The sequence below is a fragment of the Montipora foliosa genome, chromosome 1 (genome assembly GCF_036669935.1).
Source record: "Montipora foliosa isolate CH-2021 chromosome 1, ASM3666993v2, whole genome shotgun sequence".
Lineage (NCBI taxonomy): Eukaryota > Metazoa > Cnidaria > Anthozoa > Scleractinia > Acroporidae > Montipora > Montipora foliosa.
Window position 1 is genome coordinate 58,324,165 of NC_090869.1, and position 12,500 is coordinate 58,336,664.

The 12,500-nt window shown below is 39.8% G+C and overlaps 1 pseudogene; it reads right to left on the bottom strand.

The window, feature by feature from the left end:
* The window catches only part of LOC138002692 (uncharacterized), a 27,959-nt pseudogene extending 18,536 nt beyond the window's left edge, over nt 1-9,423 (bottom strand).
* Between the last annotated feature and the right edge of the window lie 3,077 nt (nt 9,424-12,500).

Consider the following 12,500-nt stretch of genomic DNA (forward strand, 5'->3'; position numbering starts at 1 on the left):
TTTTCCCGTACTTTCCCAGCACTCTGACCAATGTGTGTTAAAACTAAAACAGACTTCCCATTTACTTTAAAGTGCCCCTGTGACCAAAAATCAATTCATATTTTTCTTTGGATTTTATAACTATGTTAACAAAACACTAAGTGACCCACGTAAATTGGTTGGAGAGGTTGGGGGAGGGATAAATAAACTTTTGGGGGAGTGAAAACTGATCCGGGCAAGTGCATTTTGAGGGTCACTCGCCCGAATGGCGAGTGCTCTTAAAATTAAGTGTCCAACCCTGCAATACAAGGTTTTCTGGGTGGTCAGCAAACCAAGTAGTTATACAGTACAACGCATTTGCAAACTTCATTGAACTCGTCTATCGTGTGATCGTTGAAGCATAAATTTAAGTTAATCATAACAATTCAGAGGAATGAATATTTCTGAATTTCAAGCTCAACTGCTGAATTACCTGCCACTTAATATTTTGAATCAGAAATGATCGTAATTAACGCGCGACAAGGAGTGGTCAGGAGTTGCTTAAGAAACTTCGGGAATACAGTTAGGGTTCTTCGCTGGTGTAATCTTTAAGTCATTACATGTTGTAGTAAGGTTTAGTTCAAAGTTAGAGCTTTTCAAGAACTATCCCGTAAACATTTCTACTTGGACCGGACGCAAAATTTGAAGCGCTTTTTATTCTAAATATACATATTTCCTGTCGGACCAGTTGCACTGGCGGCGACTTAAGTTACGCATAATCCACAGTTTTTTAAAAAGAAATGTCCTTTTACCCCTTTCGAAGAACTGTTCATCATGATAGCGGAAAACTTACAAGTTATTAAACATAAAGATGTAAGAATTAGGCATCATGAAAGGTTATCAACATTCTCTGTTCTCAGCTGTCACGGCACAAATGAGATGAACATATTTAACAGTGCGTTGCGTTGCGTCGCGTCACGTCGGTGCTGTGAAAAACAGCTTGGAAATTCATTCTTTACCTTGGGGAGCTAGGTGTGATAATATTAAACAATGCTTTGCAAAGTACCATTGTTTTCTTGCGGCACATTACCGTAATTAAGTCGGCCGCGTCATTCGGTTGCTTTCGTCTTTGCCTCGGTTGCGGTTTTCCTCCAACCTAGGTGATTTCGCGGTAAACACTATCGGCAAAGACGAGGTATTACCGCATGCAAATGCACTAATAGTTTCGAGCGGTACTGTAAGTAAGGGTTGTTTGACCTAAGTGCATCTAACAGAATTTTAAAATGTGGAAAAAATTATATACTGTGTGGATTTTTAGAGGGTGGCACCTGATACACTTTGTGAGGTGTTACCCGTCACTCATTACCAGTCTTTCACCAACCGTAGCAAACACCTGCTGTGCAAAATGCACACAACAGTAAACTATTTTAGACTGCCACATGTGAGTCTGTGTAAAATCCAAAGACTATCAGCTAAACAATGCAGTAAAAAGAAAAAATAACTCACCGCTTCACCAAGCAGTTGTACACGTCCTGATCAAGACTTTTCTTTGGTAAAATATTATTATCCCACCAAGATGAAAATGTCTGAACATCTTTACAATCCTCAAGGAAGATACCATTTGAAAAATAAGTTGACTCAGGTTGTGGGCAGTTTGGCATCACAACATAGCCTGGGCAGGAGAACAGTTCATAATTTACTTTCCTCTTCAGTGTACCTTTCAAATGTTCCTCAGCAAAACTCTGTAGTGACATTTTATCTTTCTCTAATTGCTGATTGGCTGCTGCAAATTGTTGTTTTGTGGTTGCGGCTGCCTTTACTTGCAAAAAGATAACTCCTAGATGGCGGTGAATGAGCACAAAATCATGCTCTCCTTTTACATATTTCTCATCATCTTTTTTTCGATCTTTCCAGTCCTTAACTTTTTCTCTAAAGTTGTATGAGTGCACAACAAACATTGGTTCCTTCCTGGTGTTTCCAAACTCTTGTAGAAGGTCATAAACCAACTTCTCAGCAAGTTCCCCTTTGTTATTAGTTGCCTTCACATTTAAGACTGGTGGAACCATCCATGTTTGACCTGGAGTTTCCCAGTCAGGGTAGTCCCTATTCAAGTCATCTATCAGCTGCTTATCCCAGTCTCTTATACCATCATCCTGTACTCTTTTTTGAGCACCAACTTTCACTTTCGTTGCTCCAATCATTGGCTCCCCTCTTAGATTCTGTAGGGTATAAATTAATAGTAACGTTAATTTTCCTGAAATAAAGAATGATCTTCAGACTTGATAAATTACATGACAGACCCTTCACATGAATAACACTAATATTAAATTTGAAGTACAGTTCAATGACGAGTTTAAAACCACTAGGTGAAGCAGAATGATTTTAGACCCAGTAAAATTTGGCATGCGAGTTTATTGAAAGGCTCAAAAAACATTCCACAAAAAGTGCATGCCCTCTGGAGTTCAGATAATGGTGCAAAATGTGAGAGGAGGACGATAAATTATTAGCATACAAGAAAAACAAGCTGGGCCTCATAAGTATTCTTTACATAAAGAACAGGGCTGTCATTAAGTTTTGAAGCAGGTGTAACACTCAAGATTTCACCCGTAACATGTAAAGGAAAGGCCAAGAGGGCCTGAGCCCCAGAAAATTATTAAAACATTAGACCCTTGGACATGCATCTTCCTGCACTGAGACACACACTTTTATTTTCTCAATCAAAAAAGTAATGAAAACAAAACAAGGCAAAAAGATAAACTTCCACAATGATTATTAAAGATAAACTACCCACATAGAAATGGCCACACAACACAGATCCATGAAAAATAGTCAGCAGAATCCCATTGGTGCATTGAAAAAAAAAAATTAAGTGTTAATTATTAACACTTAATTTTTTTTGACTGGTCCTGAGGGGAACAGTGAGATTCGAGGGGAAAAAATTCACTGTTCCAAAGGGGACAAGAGGGGCATTAGAGTACCAAACACTGTCAGATTCGTTGACGTCATCGAAGCCTTAGGCGTTTGCCACAGTATAAAATCTAGAGATGGATTGAGTTTAGATAAATATAGTTCAAATGCTCTTACAGGGTTTTGTGTGTTTTCGTACATTCTTCCATCCCCTGAAGAGTCAAATAGGTCATCGTTTTGTCCGTGATTTTTGTCTGGTTCATCCAAGTGTTGGTACAGTAAAAGTATTTTTGTCCTGCTCCATCAACACTGACTAAAAACAACTATTACTTGACGTGAAGGCGAAGATTCTCTCTCCCTTGGAGAATAAGGTGAAACACGATGCTGAACCAAACTTTGGGTTTGGAGATGACGGATAATAAATTATTATGAATAGATTTTCACCAGGTTCTCTGTCAGTATTGGTTCACGATGTTCAACTTTGGCAAACCTCTGTCGTTTAAGTTCAACCACGACCACTTCAAAGACTTGGTTTGACTGTTTAAAAAGTGGGTTGGAAATGATATTAAATTCTCTTTTCAGCATATACATGTAATGTAGTAGTACACCAAACCAAATACTTGAAAGGGCTGACTTCTTGAAATTTTACTTCTTTTTTGGAAATCTCGATAATATATTCCTTTAATCTATATTTGGCATTCTTTCTTGCAAAAGAGTGTAAACATGGTTAATAGCTGAAGCCAGAGGCTTATATGGCAAAGATCATACAGGAGATCAGGTGAACTACTACTTGTAGATGGCAAACAGAAAAAAAAAGAAGACTATACAAACAAATGTACAATTAAGGATACATAATTAAACCTAAATGTAACTATTATATCTTACGCATGAGAAAGAGTTTGAAGGCATTATGAGAGGAATTATGGTTCACGGTTAAAAGAAAAGTTGTGTGTTAGTTTACAAGGACTGGAAATAATCTCTGAGTTTGCATTAATAGTTTGAAAGATTGAGAGAGTTGCGCAATGAGAGAGGAAAAAATCTTGTCAAAATCTTGCGTCTTATCAGTATGTTTTTCACCACAGAAGACTCTAAATGTATTCAAGACAATTTTTGTCAACAGCTGCATATTTTTGGAATCTTCACCATCAATTTCTTCTTGGGACAAATCTGCAAAACGTTGAACTTTCTCCATTGTGCAGGCAGTTGCTTGATAAAAACAAAAGCAAATTTTGGAAAACGTGCTGAGATTCCAGTGACATCAGGCCACCTTCAGCTGCATGCTCTGATCAAGTGCAACAGCGGTCAACATTTCGCGGGTAACAGTGAACTGTTTCCCGTTTGACATCATAGTTTGTCACAATGTTGCCTGCTCATGGATTTGGCGGTATAAACCGTAAACAGTTTTATAGTTAGATGTCATGTGACCATGAACTAGCCAATGAATGGGCGCGCTGTAGTGGGAAAAACGCCAGCTATATAAGAATGGGTTTTGTTGCTGAAAAAGGCATTGGATAGCCTGGTCTCAGAGATTTTTCTTGAGCTGCGAGAGAGCCACAAAGTAGCAAAGATGAGTTGTGAAGCAACGAGAAGAGAGAAACCTCTGGTTACCTTGGACTTAAATCTCACTTTCATACAGATGCCAGCTGTCAAACACGTCAAATTGATAATTACAAAAGGGACCAATGGCAACTTAGCAATCATGTGTCCCCTCAGTATTACCAATCAAATGAACCAATCATATTGATTTGCGTGTTTGTAAAAATATCCAAGCCAAGCCTGAGGGTCAGATCCTAAATCTGGCGTCTGCACAAAAGTGACATTCAAGTCCAACGTAACCAGAGGTTTTTCTCTTCTCGCCTAGATTTAACACTAGGCTTTTCATGTTCTCCTCTGGTCCAACCAGAGATGGGGAGGGTACATGTATGTCATTCCTTCCTAAAGGTATCACTGGAACATGGTCTTGTGCTTGACTTTCAGTCTGGGTTAGCTCTGGAATCACTTCCTCTGTGTATTTCTGTGGTGGTTGCTCACATGTAGAGTGAAGCTGGTGCCTAATACTCTGTAAGCAATGTCCTTCCACTTCAATCTCGTACATGTAAGTCTGCTGTTACGTGCAGGAACCAAGAAATGTCCGCAAACAAAGCATGAATGAAAATAACTCCCGAGTACGATATAAGGCACGCAACAAAAGTGTGACAACGAGCAGTTACCCTTTTTCACTATTACTTAATTAGTTTTACACTGTTACAATTACTTCGGTTAAAGGTTACGCTAAGCAGTTCGTAAAGCAAAGCGGGCTTACTGTCTTTCTTGGGTTTTCAAGCATTCATCTTGATTAACTTCGAACTCCAAGTTCCACGGACTGTATGTAAACAATAATTCTTGACATTCTTGATTCACTGGATTATTTTTGTGAACAAACTCTCACGAAGGACTTCGTAATAAACTCAGGACTCTTTATCTTCTTGCCTTTTCAGCTATCATCCCTTCTTCTCTTTCTTCTCTCCGTATATCGAAAAGTCAAAGGTTATATCTTCACCATAATTATCGCAGTTGATTATAGCTTCATCACAGTTATCGCATCCATCACAGCACCATCACGAGGGTAAGCCCTCGGGCAGAGTTTTTTTCTATTATTTACAAGCCTGCTTTTATACTTTTACTCTAAGCATCTAGAATGTTCTGTTGCTATTTATAGTCTATTACAAGGTGCACTATTTGTGGAAACTGCTGAGTGACATGAAAGAAATTTCTGGAATATTACAGATTGTTACATAATTCTAGAAAAGTCTGGGATCCTACGACAGATAAACTAAAAATAATTCAGATCCTCGTAACACTGCCAACCAAGGAAACAGGCGCCATGACCCAAGGTCCCTTTCTGTTCACCTGGTAGCCTCATAATTATGTATGGCATCTCCAAGTTGATGGGGAGGAAAACTCCTTGTGCCTTTGTGTTCTCTTGCTTATATTGCAACCTCTTGCAAGCCATTAAACTTCTCTCAGTTTTCTCAGGATTGCTGCGTGGCTGACAGAGTCTTTCAGAAGTGTGGAGGAGAGTCAGCCCATTAACTGTTGCACTGGTGAGGTGCCAAATCCCTTGCTTGGTGTATTTTGCCAATCCAGAATTGCCAATAATGAGTCTTTCTTGCCCTCTCTTGCTTTCATAGGCAGGCGTAAAACAAGTTTTCATGGCATTTTCAATTTCCAATGGACTGCAGTTATCCTGGGCATGACGTTCTGGGGATGAACTTCCATTCTTTAGCAAACATTCTTTGACAGAACTCAGTAGCAATGTTGGTGATAAGCACATTTGGAATTGTGACAAGCAAACTGCACCTTTTATTGCATCTGCACAGCTTGCACTGTCTTCTTGTGAATTTCTGATAGTATTTCATATGACCAGTAATCAACTGGATTAGAATTGTTTGCTGTCCTAGCTTGAAAAAGTCAGCTGTAACCTACTCGATCCCTGGGACAAGAGGGTAAATCATTAGGGTTCAGCTCTTCACTGGCCTATGCCAGTCTGTACATGTGTAGGTTTGGCAACAGTCCCGAGTCTCCACACTCATTTGTGACTACAACTGTAGTACTTGATTTCTCAAGCACAACACATGCAGGTCAATATCATGGCTGCTGTGGATCTGGTACAACTGAAATGTACGGTCACCCATGCATGGTTGCCTTCATAATTTTTTACCCCCGGGTGGCTCCAATATATTACCCAAGTTGGACCTTATTCAGGGACTTGCATTTACTGGCAATAGTTAAAAAATTGCTGATATGGTATATGCAGGTGTAAGGCCATGAATGGCTTTGAAAGTTAACAATTGTGTTTTAAGATATGCGCATGCTTGCACTGGTAAGCTAGTGTAACTCATAAAGTACATGAAATGAAGTGACGTGAGAGCACTTCCCAATGTCCAATATTAATTTGGTGGCCCCATTTTACATGCACTGCAGCGTGGCTATTATTTTGTACTTTGGAAAGGCCATAGAGCAACACACTGAAGTAATCTAACCTGCTCATGATAACTTTGTGTAAGTTGATCCTTGTTAATACATCTAATATTATGCAAGCAGAAAAAACCCCCCTAACATGTTTGTGATATGGTCAGGAGAATTCAAATTAGCATAAAATTATGAGGGTTAACACCATAGAACAAAGCGACAAACAGACGCACTTTACTCTTGTATCGCGATCCTCCCATAGTTTTGCTTATGAGGGAGATGTCAACATAATAGACCAATTCGGCTAACTCAATGTTGTACCCAATTCAAATCTTTTGGGAATAAAACGTTTTGTTCCAAGTATTTCCATCTCATTTAAATGTGAATGCTTCATTGTCATGCAAATTCAACACACAAAGAATCTTAACCCCGAGAGATTTGAATTGGGTACAACATTGAGTTAGCCGAATTGGTCTATGGTATTGTCCCACTTCCCAACCTATGACTAGGTGAAAATTTGAAATTGACATCACGTCATTGAAATAGTTGCTGACGAAAGCTCTGGCATTGACACATTAAATTCAGTTCACTTTTGTTTACAATATTATTATTGAAAGATTTTGATATTTTGACATTTAAACTTATTGCATTGTATTGTATGCTCTTGACATGAATGAGGATCTTCCGAACAGATGGTATGTTTAATTTCCAGACGGTTTTAAATTGTTGAGAAAGTTTAAAAATATGCAACAGCAGAAAACTGTCAATACTGCATTACATTGCTGGTGACGGGAGAAAATGTATTCCCTATGCAACTCCGCCCAATTTGAGAATATAATTTTCTCCCACCTAGCTGCCAATGTAAAAAATGTGGTATCGTCCTCTCAAAATCGCAATTAGGGACCTTTTGATTCCAGGACGAGGACCGGATTTGACTGCCCATTTTTATCGAAAATACTTATAACCCGGACGTTAGCAGCAAACATGTAGGTTGCTCAGTTATTCTTATTGCTGGTGACTGAGCCTTTTCCCAATCCAAAAATGCCGAAACTGCAACCATGTTGGTAACTTGTTTTGACTTGACGTATTTTCGTAAAACCTTGTACTAAAATGACGACGGTATCACGTTTTTCCCACCAAAATGACGCATGTTTGCGCGCGCTCACTGTTATTCTTATCTTTTGTAAATAGGTTTTGTAAATAAGTTTAATGAGCTTTATATATTATAACTTGTAATTAAGGTATATTAAGTTTCTCTCGATATCGTAATTTTTCTTTGGATATTGTAATGTGCCTGTGTGCATCTCTCTATGTAAGAGGCACACTATAAGTAATAAATTATTATTATTATTATTATTATTATTAAAATCTCGTACTCTTTCTTGTCCTAGAATCCAAAGCTCTCAATAGCGATGTTTCTCGTGGCGTCACCTACGTACTGTTATTAATATGCCAACCAGAACCTAATTGGCTGTTGAAACAATGACTTGTTTTGTGCCGTGGTTGGCAAATTTGAATATCAAAAGAAATGTGGTGTCAATGTTTGTAAACAAGAAATATCGCTATTGTTTACCTCAAAGAGCCCTGTCTTCACAAGCGTAGCATGTACCTGGTGATCAGTCTGGCAGTTGGTGACATGTTTGCTGGAGCAGTGGAGGAGTCTCGTTGAGCATACGCATGTTCAGTTCAGGGAGCTTTGGCAACGATGTCAGGAACGGCAACGAGAACGTCATATCAAAACATAAATTTGCGTTATCGTAATCGCTTTACGACCATTCCAAGCTCTTAAACATGACAATGGAGTGGCAGTCCCTCAAGAATGAAAACCGATATGACTCACACTTAAATTATAAAGTTTAGGCGAGAAAATAAAAATTTATCCTCAAGGGCTGACGTTGTTATAAAACCTCAAATTTGGCTATTTCACGTTCCTGTTTCGCTGACGACGGCAAAGAAATGCACAAGAATGAAAACCACATGTGCAGAGCGTGCAAAACTATTGCTTTTTCCCACTAAATATGCAAATTTATGACGTTCTCGTTGCTAATTTGCGCGCGCTTACCGTTATTCTATGAGAAAATCTCTCACTCGTAGCTGTCTATCGATTTATAGAAATAGGCGCCAAATATTTTTATAAGATAATCGAACGCAAACATCATTAAATAAATCCTGAGGCACGTTAGGTGTCGGGTACTGAAATGCAGCCAGAAGTAGAAGATCAAAATAACTTACCCCAGCCTGAACTCAAGGAGCTAGAGAGCGCGAAAAGTCAAAGTACATGTGATTCCTTCAAAAAAGGATTTTGCGAGATATGGCCTGAGTGCTGTCAAACTATTTTATCCACAAGGTAATAAAGCTAATTAGATTCTCTCCTTTGCGCCACGTACTTGGAAGACGGAGACTTACGAGCTCAACACAATCCCCGCCATATTGACAGTAATGAAATCCCGGAAGCTGTTGTTTATATATCTGAATTTAGCTGACCAATCACAGCCTTTTAGAATCTGATAGGATACTTGATATCGCGTGACTTGCAACAACGTATCACGCAAACTCCCTCAGATGTAAAGTAATCGATAAGAGAACGACCAATATCGATTTTTCAGGATATGCCAATTTGTCACATACTCAGTTGAATTCAATACGTTGAAATATTCTTCGACTTTTCTTCGGTCCGACGGGATTGATACTCATTGCAGTCAGCATGTGTTGCCGAGTCATTGCTCAGTGGGAGATAGTGTGCTATATGTGTTAAAAATGAATGCGAAGAGACATTTGCTCGTCGATCCACCAATCAATTTCAATATCGATTTTCCAATGTGTCACGTGCCCGAGTTTTGGCGCGAACAAGTAGTTTGCCAACCTCGTTCCCAGGGTCCTCTCTCTTCCGTCCTCGAGGAAGGAAGAGAGAGGACCCTGGGAACGAGGTTGGTAGTTTCCTTTTAGGTCAACACTGTTGTCACTGTCCACGGCAATCTCACGGCGTGCCAACTTGGTGATATTTACCGTTGTGGAGTCTATTTTATTCTGAATTCTCATTGGTGTTTTTCTGCGCGCCGTCGCCACTGACGTTTCCGTTCTGTTGCTAAATCAGCCTTAATGCCGCAACGCCAACGTAATACGTTGAAATATTCTTCGACTTTTCTTCGGTCCGACGGGATTGATACTCGTTGCAGTCAGCATCGCCACGTGTTCCCGAGTCATTGTTCAGTGGGAGACTAAAGGAGTCAGTGTGCTATATGTGTTAAAAATGAATGCGAAGAGACATTTGCTCGTCGATCCACCAAGTTAGCACGCCGTGAGATTGCCGTGGACAGTGACAACTGTGTTCACCTAAAGCAAACTACTTGTTCGCGCCAAAACTCGGGCACGTGACACATTGCGTTACACGTGATGGGCTGACCTTAGTCCTGTTTTGAGTTTGTGTTATATTACGTCGTTGTCGTTCGGTTGAGAATAAATTGTCTCGAAAATTTACCGTTTTTTTCGCCTTGAAACTACGTGAAATTGAAATCGTCCGGAACACTACTGATCTTTTAGTTTGTTCTTCTTCTTCTTCTTCTTCTTCTTCTTCTTCTTCTTCTTCTTATTATTATTATTATTATTATTATTATTATTATTTCATCATTCTATTGGTTCTATTCAATACCTATAAGGTATACTTGTTACACATTTAAAGGCTAAAGGTGCTTAAATGTAAAATACGGGGCTAAAACCTCTCGATAGCTGTGTCCACAAAGTTGAGAAATATCCAGATGGTTTCGGTATCACCTTGTTGTGGTTGAACAGTGAAGCATTCCTTTACGATAAGAATGAAACACGAATTCACTCTTTCCTAGCTATAAATGGCTATCCTCTTGTACCAGGAGCGCCTGCTTGTACTTCATAGGCTTTTAACAACCTCGTAGAAAGTTCAAAGTAGCCGAAACACCTGTTGGCGATTATATTCACCTCGCTCTTGTGCATCGATAAAATGCAATTAAATACAGCTGTTTCATTATCTGTTCCAGAGTTCGTGAAAGGTTGAAAAATTTTGGAAACAATCCTTGTTTTTACTTATCGCAAAATGAGGCATTCGTAGCTGTTTACATAGTTGAGGACCCTTCAGATATTTGAAAGTGATCTGGGGCCTGTTTCTCGAAAGTCCCGAGAACTTTTCGGGCCCGAAAAGCCAGTCGTCAAACTGCAATCTGCTTATTTTGAAAAGCCGATCCATTTAACATGTTTTTCATGAAAGAAAAACTAAGAGGATTGCGAGGTTTGATGGCTTGGAACTTCGGCGTTGCGAAGTTATAATGGCCCGGGAATTGTAGCATCCGACATAGCAGGGGCACCCAACGTTAATCTTCGTAAAATATCTGTTCGGAAGACGATTTGAGATCTAGAATTTTCGGAACATTTGTTGTAAAATTTCTTGCTTGCCTGCCTCTCCTAGGATTTTCGAACATCTGAAAAATGGTATAATTGCCCATTTTTAACGGATTTTTACCCTAAAAAGGTCACCTAGAATTTTCGGGAGCCTTTTTTCTGGCTGAAAATTTCGAAAAAGTAAGTTTTAATCCCTATAATGTTCGGATCACTAGATTTTCAGCTAGGAAATCCGAACAGATGAAAGATTTTTAGGGGATAAAAATATGCCTTTATCTATCGTTAAAATACTAAAATATGTTTGAAAATGCTATGTTTAAGTGGTTTTGAACTATATTCTCGTTGGGTGCCCCTAACATAGGCCCAAAAACTTTCGGGACTTTTCAGAAACAGGCCACTGGTGTAGCCTGCCAATGATAACGCGTTATTTTTAGAAAAAAATCAAACACGAATTCAGTCATTACTCAGAAAGGCATGTACTAAAACGCGAAACACCGAAACGAAACCACCGGAACGAAACAACCGGAAGCACGAAACACCGAAACGAAACCACCGGAACGAAACAATCGGAAGCACGAAACACCGAAACGAAACCAGCGAAACAATCGAAACACCGAACAAAACCACTGGATCGCACGAAACATCCATAAAAACTTGAACAAACTTAACCATCGAAACAGACTCATACTCAAACACCACCGAGACTCAACGTCCGGGCGGATTGTCCCTTCGAGCTCCTGTTTCAGTTGTTCTTTATTCACAATCTTTGCAGATTCCCTCAGCACATACAAAGAGTGAAACCCAAAAATTCTTTCGTTTTTTTTTTCATTATTTTTCCTTCTGTATCTCAAATTAACTATGTCACGCATGAGGTCGCGGGTTCGAACCCCGGCCGGAGCAATACTCAGGATCTTAAAATATAACTGAGGAGAAAGTGCTGCCTTTGTAATTTCATCTGCAAATTGTTAGACTTTCAAGTCTTCTCGGATAAGGACTATAAACCGCCGTTCCCGTCTCGGGAGGCACGGTGGCCTCATGGTCAGTCGGTCGACTCCGGATCGAGTGGTCCGGGCTCGGGTCCTGGCCGGGGACATTGTGTTGTGTTCTTTGGCAAGACACTTTTCTCTCACGGTGCCTCTCTCCACCCAGATGTATAGATGGGTACCAGCGAATTTAATGCTGGGTGTAGTAACCCTGCGATGGACTGGCATCCCATCCAGGGAAGAGTAGAAATACTCGTAGTCGCTTCATGCTACAGAAACCGGATGATGGGCCTTCTACTCTCGTAGCAGACTTTACCTTTACCCCGTCTCACA